Source organism: Triticum urartu, chromosome 5 (assembly GCF_003073215.2).
Source record: "Triticum urartu cultivar G1812 chromosome 5, Tu2.1, whole genome shotgun sequence".
Classification (NCBI taxonomy): domain Eukaryota; kingdom Viridiplantae; phylum Streptophyta; class Magnoliopsida; order Poales; family Poaceae; genus Triticum; species Triticum urartu.
In genome coordinates, this window is record NC_053026.1 from 452,718,360 (window position 1) to 452,727,325 (window position 8,966).

Sequence of the window (8,966 nt, forward strand, 5' to 3'; positions counted from 1 at the left end):
AAGCACTCTATAGAGTGATGTATGACTGACCGCAGTTAGAACACGCAAAAGTTTTTCCCCGGAACCTATAAGGCGCTCCTGGCGGCAATCTCTAGGGTTTCAACGTGGAACTCATTGGCGGCCGCGGATCCTGATCGGCGGGCTGCCTGGAGCACAGCGGCGTAGGAGATGGCAACATCCTCTCCGTCGAGCACGCAGGGGACCTCGGGACCCACTAACCCTAGATCAGCAAAATCGCTGCTGGAGGAAGTGCTCAGGAAGCTGGATATCTCCGAGGAGGAGGCTACCCCACTCGTCATCGACGATCGCGATGAGGGTGGTCAGGCGAAGTGGCTGTTGGCTGGCAAAATTCTTCACCGCAATCAATATCATATCCAAACCATTGGCAACGCGCTTCGGCCAGCATGGGGGAATCCGAGAGGTTTGCAATTCCGCTTGGTTGGACCGAACAAATTTGTTGCAGAATTTGAGACACAGAGAGATCGATACAGAGTCTGGGTTGGATCGCCATGGCATATCAAGAAGAACGCGGTAATCTTGGCTGAGTTCGAGGAACACATGCGCCCAGATGAGATCAGTTTTGATCGGCTCCAGGTGTGGGCTAGGGTTCTTAATTTGCCTTATAATCTGAGAGGTGATGCATGGGCCCTAACCATTGCGCGGATAATTGACAAGGGAGCCACTAGTGCTAAGTTCGATCATAATGGTGGTTACCTGAGAGCTAGGGTTTCATTGGAAGTCAGCAAGCCGCTCCGTAGATGGATACTGATTGATTCTGCTCAGAGGAAGAAGGTAGAACCATATGACATCCAATATGAGCAGATACCCTACTTTTGTTTCTCATGTGGTAGGCTAGGACACTTTGATTTTTCTGTCAAACCCCGGGCACCGGAGATGAGAAGGGTGACCTACCCTTTGGGCCGAGTCTGAGAGCACCTGAGGAGAACAAGAAACCAACTTCTAATGACAGTTCATCCAGGGGACAGAGCTTGGCGCCAAGTAACAAACAAGAAACCATGAACTCAAGTACCAAATCCAGACCTGATGGTGAGCAGGAGGTGAACTCGCCGGTGAAAAACAGGGACAGATCACACAATAAGAGGAAGGACGCTCCAACGTATGTGTATAAGCCGAAGCAGCTCTTGCTCCTGGCTGGCGCAGGTGATGCTATTCATGGGGATCCGGTCTTGGAAGCAGTTGCATAGGATGAGGATGAGGGGACCGAAAAGTTTCCCAAAAATAAGAAGCCTACTCCGGAAAATTCGGCAGAGACCGTTGATCGGTCCTGCCCGGCCCAATGAGTTGCATTAGCTGGAACTGCCGGGGGCTTGGGAACCCCGAGGCAGTTCGCGAGTGATAGGTCTCCGTCGTATCTACTTTTCCAAACACTTTTGCCCTTGTTTTGGACTCTAACTTGTATGATTTGAATGGAACTAACCCGGACTGACGCTGTTTTCAGCAGAATTACCATGGTGTTGTTTTATGTGCAGAAAACAAATATTCTCGGAATGACCTGAAACTCCACGGAACATCTTAGAAACAACAATAAAAAATCCTCGCCAAAGATGAAGACCAGGGGGCCCACACCCTTCTCACGAGGGTGGGGGGCGCCCCCCTAGGGCGCGCCCCACTACCTCATGGGCCCCATGTTGCGTCTCCGACTCCAACTCCACCTCCATATATTGAGTTTCGATGAGAAAAAATTAGGGAGATGAAATCATCGCGCTTTACGATACGGAGCCGCCGCCAAACCCTAAAACCTCTCGGGAGGGCTGATCTGGAGTCTGTTCGAGGCTCCAGAGAGGGGGATTCGTCACCGTCGTCATCATCAACCATCCTCCATCACCAATTTCATGATGCTCACCGCCGTGCGTGAGTAATTACATCGTAGGCTTGCTAGACGGTGATGGGTTGGATGAGATTTATCATGTAATCGAGTTAGTTTATTTAGGGTTTGATCCCTAGTATCCATTATGTTCTAAGATTGATGTTGCTATGACTTTGCTATGCTTAATGCTTGTCACTAGGTCCCGAGTGCCATGATTTCAGATCTGAACCTATTATGTTTTCATGAATATATGTGAGTTCTTGATCCTATCTTGCAAGTCTATAGTCACCTACTATGTGTTATGATCCGGCAACCCCGAAGTGACAATAATCGGGACCACTCCCGGTGATGACCATAGTTTGAGGAGTTCATGTATTCACTATGTGCTAATGCTTTGTTCTGGTTCTCTATTAAAAGGATGCCTTAATATCCCTTAGTTTTCAATAGGACCCCGCTGCCACGGGAGGGTAGGACAAAACATGTCATGCAAGTTCTTTTCCATAAGCACGTATGACTATATACGAAATACATGCCTACATTACATTGATGAATTGGAGCTAGCTCTGTGTCACCCTATGTTATGACTGTTACATGATGAACCGCATCCGGCATAATTATCCATCACTGATCCGGTGCCTACGAGTTTTCCATATACTGGTTTACGCTTATTTACTTTCCCGTTGCTACTGTTACAATCACTACAAAATACCAAAAACATTACTTTTGCTGTCTTTACTTTTGTTGCCGCTACCACCACTATCATATTACTTTGCTACTAAACACTTTGCTGCAGATACTAAGTTTCCAGGTGTGGTTGAATTGACAACTCAGCTGCTAATACTTGAGAATATTCTTTGGCTCCCCATGTGTCGAATCAATAAATTTGGGTTGAATACTCTACCCTCGAAAGCTGTTGCAATCCCCTATACTTGTGGGTTATCAAGACAAATTTCTGGCGCCGTTGCCGGGGAGCATAGCTCTATTCTTTGAGTCACTTGGGATTTATATCTGATGGACACTATGAAGAACTTGAGATCTCCAAAAACCAAGATCTATCCCTCAACTACGAGGGGAGGTAAGGAACTACCATCTAGCTCTGCACTTGATTCGCCTTCTGTTATGAGTAAGTTTGCGACACCTACATCTGCTTCTGCTATTCGTTCTGATATGTCGCATGTTATTGATGATGCCACTTCTGCTATGCATGATACTTATGATGAAACTGCTTCTATGCCTGATACTACTATGCCCCTTAGTGAATTTCTTGATGAACAAATTTCTAGGACTAGAGAAAAAGAAATTATTGAATCTGAATACGATGATGATAGTGATGATGAAAATATGCCTGTTATTCCTGAGGGTTATCTTTTTGATACGGAATCTTTTGCCGCTATTTTTGCTTGCAAAGATAGATATGAGCTTAAGATGTTATTAATTAAATGGAACAAGGAATCACTTAGAGATAAAATGAGACCCGACCCTGCTTTTGCTACTTCACCTATATGTGTTCCTGATAAGGATTATGAATTCTCTGTTGATCCTGATATAATTACTTTGATTGAATCTGATCCGTTTTATGGCTATGAATCTGAAATTGTTGTGGCACATCTTACTAAGTTAAATGATATAGCTGCCCTATTCACTAATGATGAGAGATCGTGTTACTATTATATACTGAAAATATTTCCGTTCTCATTAAAGGGTGATGCTAAGATATGGTTTAATTCTCTTGATCCTGGTTGTGTGCGTAGTCCCCAGGATATGATTTATTACTTCTCTACTAAATATTTCCCTACTCATAAGAAACAAGCTGCTTTGAGGGAAATATACAACTTCATGCAAATTAAAGAAGAGAGTCTCCCACAAGCTTGGGGGAGGCTTCTCAAGTTACTTAATGCTTTGCCTGATCATCCTCTTAAGAAACCTGAAATACTTGATATCTTTTATAATGGACTAACCGATGCTTCCAGAGATTATCTGGATAGTTGTGCTGGTTCTCTTTTCAGGGAAAGAACACCGGATGAAGCTGAAATTCTATTGAATAATATGTTGACAAATGAAAATAATTTGGCACCTCCTGAGCCAGCTCCTGAGCCATCTCTTGCTCCAATTACTGAGCCTATTCCTAAACCAACTCCGAAGAAGAGAGGTATTTTATTTCTCAGTCCCGAAGATATGCAAGAGGCAAAGAAATCTATGAAAGAAAAAGGTATTAAAGCTGAAGATGTTAAGAATTTACCTCCTATTGAAGAAATACATGGTCTTAATATACCGCCTGTTGAAGAAACATATGATCTCAGTTATTTATTCACTAAAGAACCTCCTGATCCTGATATCCCGACACAGGTAGTAAAGGTAAATTCTCTCTATAGATATGATAAAGCTGAAGTCCCTCCTATTAAAATTGCTAGTCAATGCTTGGATGAGTTTGATAACTTTATGTATAAGCAAGACGACTTCAATGCTTATTTTGGTAGACAATTAAAAGAAAATGCTTATATGATTAGATGCTTGGGTGATTATATGACTGATATTAAAGGTGAACTTAAACTTGTTAGCAAACATGCTTCTATGGTTACCACTCAAGTAGAACAAGTACTTAAGGCTCAAAAAGAAGTGCTTAATGAAATGAATAATAAGAAAAATGATTATGATGTTAGAGTGGCTACTAGAACTGGTAGAATGACTCAGGAACCTTTGTATCCTGAAGGCCACCCTAAGAGAATCGAGCAAGATTCTCAAAGAAATAATATTGATGTTCCTAGTTCTTCTAAAAAGAAGAAGAAGAAAAATGATAGAACTATGCAAACTTCTAGTGAACCTATTGCTGAACCACCTGATAATCCAAATGATATATCTATGTCTGATGCTGAAACACAATCTGGTAATGAACATGAACCTAGTAAAAATATTAATGATGATGTTCATGATGATGCTCAACCTAGTAACGATAATGATGTAGAAATTGAACCTGCTGTTGATCTTGATAACCCACAATCAAAGAATCAACGTTATGATAAAAGAGACTTTGTTGCTAGGAAACATGGTAAAGAAAGGGAACCTTGGGTTCAGAAATCCATGCCTTTTCCTCCAAAACCATCCAAGAAAAAGGATGATGAGGATTTTAAGCGCTTTGCTGAAATGATTAGGCCTATCTTTTTGCGTATGAGATTAACTGATGTGCTCAAAACAAATCCCTATGCTAAATATATGAAGGACATCATTACTAATAAAAGAAAGATAACTGAAGCTGAAATTTCCGCCATGCTTGCTAATTATACTTTTAAGGGTGGAATACCAAAGAAACTCGGAGACCCCATAGTACCTACTATACCTTGCTCCATTAAAAGAAATTATATTAAAACTGCTTTATGTGATCTTGGAGCCGGTGTTAGTGTTATGCCTCTCTCTTTATATCGTAGACTTGACTTGAATAAGCTGACACCTACTGAGATATCTTTGCAAATGGCCGATAAGTCAACTGTTATACCTGTCGGTATTTGTGAGGATGTGCCTGTTGTGGTTGCAAACGTTACTATTTTAACGGACTTTGTTATACTTGATATTCCCGAGGATGATAGTATGTCTATTATTCTTGGAAGACCTTTTCTTAATACTGCAGGGGCTGTTATTGATTGCAACAAAGGCAATGTCACTTTTCATGTTAATGGTAATGAGCATACGGTACACTTTCCGAGGAAACAACCTCAAGTTCATAGTATCAACTCTATTAGAAAAATTCCATCGATTATATTTGGAGGTTTTGAATTTCCTCTTCCTACTGTCAAAAAGAAATATGATATTCTTATTATTGGGGATGTGCATATCCACGTTGAGGTAACTTAGTGTTATTCGAAAATTCTCTGGTTTCATGATTATCGGAATGAGTTTGTTAACAAGACTTGATCAACCTTGTTAGTGGATTCTTTTTGATGAGCATGAGATGGATGAAACTAGAAGCACAAACTTCTGTACCCTCTCTATACCTTCTGTTATTTATATTAAATAAAGTAAAAATAGTATTTTCTGTCTGTTTCCTGACTTATCCGAGCAATATAAAAATATCCCGAAAATAAAAGTCCTCAGAATGCCATGCCAATTTAATATGATTTTTTCGGGAATATTTGAGGATTTACTGTGCAAAAATTACCGCGAGAGGAGCTGCCACCTGGCCACGAGGGTGGTGGTGTTGGGCAACATAGCAGAAATTCAAAATTTTCCTACGTGTCACCAAGATCTATCTATGGAGAAACCAGCAACGAGGGGAAGGAGAGTGCATCTACATACCCTTGTAGATCGCTATGCGGAAGCGTTCAAGAGAACGGGTTGAAGGAGTCGTACTCGTCGTGATCCAAATCACTGGAGATCCTAGTGTCGAACGGACGGCACCTCCGCCTTCAACACACGTACAGCCCGGTGACGTCTCCCATGCCTTGATCCAGCAAGGAGAGAGGGAGAGGTTGAGGAAGACTCCATCCAGCAGCAGCACAATGGCATGGTGGTGGTGGAGGAGCGTGGTACTCCAGAAGGGCTTCGCCAAGCACCGCAAGAGACGAGGAGGGAGAGGGGTAGGGTTGCGCCAAGAAGAGATCAAATCGTGTCTCTTGGGCAGCCCAAAAACCCCACTATTTATAGGAGAAGGGGAGGAGGGTGCGCCCCCTCTAGGGTTCCCACCCCTAGGGGGCGGCAGCCCTAGATGGGATGGAGGGGGTGGCCAAGAGGGGGAGAGGGGGGCGCGCCCTAGGGTGGGCCTTAGGCCCATCTGCGCCTAGGGTTTCCCCCTTCTCCTCCTAGCTGCGCCTTGGGCCTTGTGGGAGGCGCACCAGCCCACTCAGGGGCTGGTCCCTTCCCACTCTTGGCCCATGCAAGCCTTCGGGGCTGGTGACCCCACTTGGTGGACCCCCGGGACCCTCCCGGTGGTCCCGGTACGTTACCGATAAAACCCGAAACTTTTCCAGTGACCAAAACAGGACTTCCCATATATAAATCTTTACCTCCGGACCATTCCGGAACTCCTCGTGATGTCCGGGATCTCATCTGGGACTCCAAACAACATTCGGTAACCACATACAAACTTCCTTTATAACCGTAGCATCACCGAACCTTAAGTGTGTAGACCCTACGGGTTCGGGAACCATGCAGACATGACCGAGACGTTCTCCAGTCAATAACCAACAGCGGGATCTGGATACCCATGTTGGTTCCCACATGTTCCACGATGATCTCATCGGATGAACCACGATGTCGAGGATTCGATCAATCCCGTATACAATTCCCTTTGTCTAGCGGTATTGTACTTGCCCGAGATTCGATCGTTGGTATCCCGATACCTTGTTCAATCTTGTTACCGGCAAGTCTCTTTTACTCGTTCCATAACACATCATCCCGTGATCAACTCCTTGATCACATTGTGCACATTATGATGATGTCCTGCCGAGTGGGCCCAGAGATACCTCTCCGTTTACACGGAATGACAAATCCCAGTCTCGATTCGTGCCAGCCCAATAGACACTTTCGGAGATACCTGTAGTGTACCTTTATAGCCACCCAGTTACATTGTGATGTTTAGCACACCCAAAGTATTCCTACGGTATTCGGGAGTTGCACAATCTCATGGTCTAAGGAAATGATACTTGACATTTAGAAAAGGTTTAGCATACGAACTACACGATCTTTGTGCTAGGCTTAAGATTGGGTCTTGTCCATCACATCATTCTCCTAATGATGTGATCCCGTTATCAATGACATCCAATGTCCATGGTCAGGAAACCGTAACCATCTATTGATCAACGAGCTAGTCAACTAGAGGCTTACTAGGGACATGGTGTTGTCTATGTATCCACACATGTATCTGAGTTTCCTATCAATACAATTCTAGCATGGATAATAAACTATTATCATGAACAAGGAAATATAATAATAACTATTTTTTTATTGCCTCTAGGGCATATTTCCAACAGTCTCCCACTTGCACTAGAGTCAATAATCTAGTTCACATCGCTATGTGATTAATGAAGGAAATATGCCCTAGAGGCAATAATAAAGTTATTATTTATTTCCTTATATCATGATAAATGTTTATTATTCATGCTAGAATTGTATTAACCGAAACATAATACATGTGTGAATACATAGACAAACAAAGTGTCACTAGTATGCCTCTACTTGACTAGCTCGTTAATCAAAGATGGTTATGTTTCCTAGCCATGAACAAAGAGTTGTTATTTGATTAACGGGATCACATCATTAAGTGAATGATCTGATTGACATGACCCATTCCATTAGCTTAGCACCCGATCGTTTAGTATGTTGCTATTGCTTTCTTCATAACTTATACATGTTCCTATGACTATGAGATTATGCAACTCCCGTTTACCAGAGGAACACTTTGTGTGCTACCAAACGTCACAACGTAACTCGGTGATTATAAAGGAGCTCTACAGGTGTCTCCAAAGGTACATGTTGGGTTGGCGTATTTCGAGATTAGGATTTGTCACTCCGATTGTCGGAGAGGTATCTCAGGGCCCTCTCGGTAATGCACATCACATAAGCCTTGCAAGCATTGCAACTAATGAGTTAGTTGCGGGATGATGTATTACAGAAAGAGTAAAGAGACTTGCCGGTAACGAGATTGAACTAGGTATTGGAATACCGACGATCGAATCTCGGGCAAGTAACATACCGATGACAAAGGGAACAACGTATGTTGTTATGCGGTCTGACCGATAAAGATCTTCGTAGAATATGTAGGAGCCAATATGAGCATCCAGGTTCCGCTATTGGTTATTGACCGGAGACATGTCTCGGTCATGTCTACATTGTTCTCGAACCCGTAGGGTCCGCACGCTTAAGGTTACGATGACAGTTATATTATGAGTTTATGCATTTTGATGTACCGAAGTTTGTTCGGAGTCCCGGATGTGATCACGGACATGACGAGGAGTCTCGAGATGGTCGAGACATAAAGATTGATATATTGGAAGCCTATGTTTGGATATCGGAAGTGTTTCGGGTGAAATCAGGATTTTACCGGAGTACCGGGAGGTTACCGGAACCCCCCAGGAGCTATATGGGCCATAATGGGCCTTACTGGAAAAGAGAAGAGGCAGCCCATCATGGGCCGCGCGCCCCTCCCCTC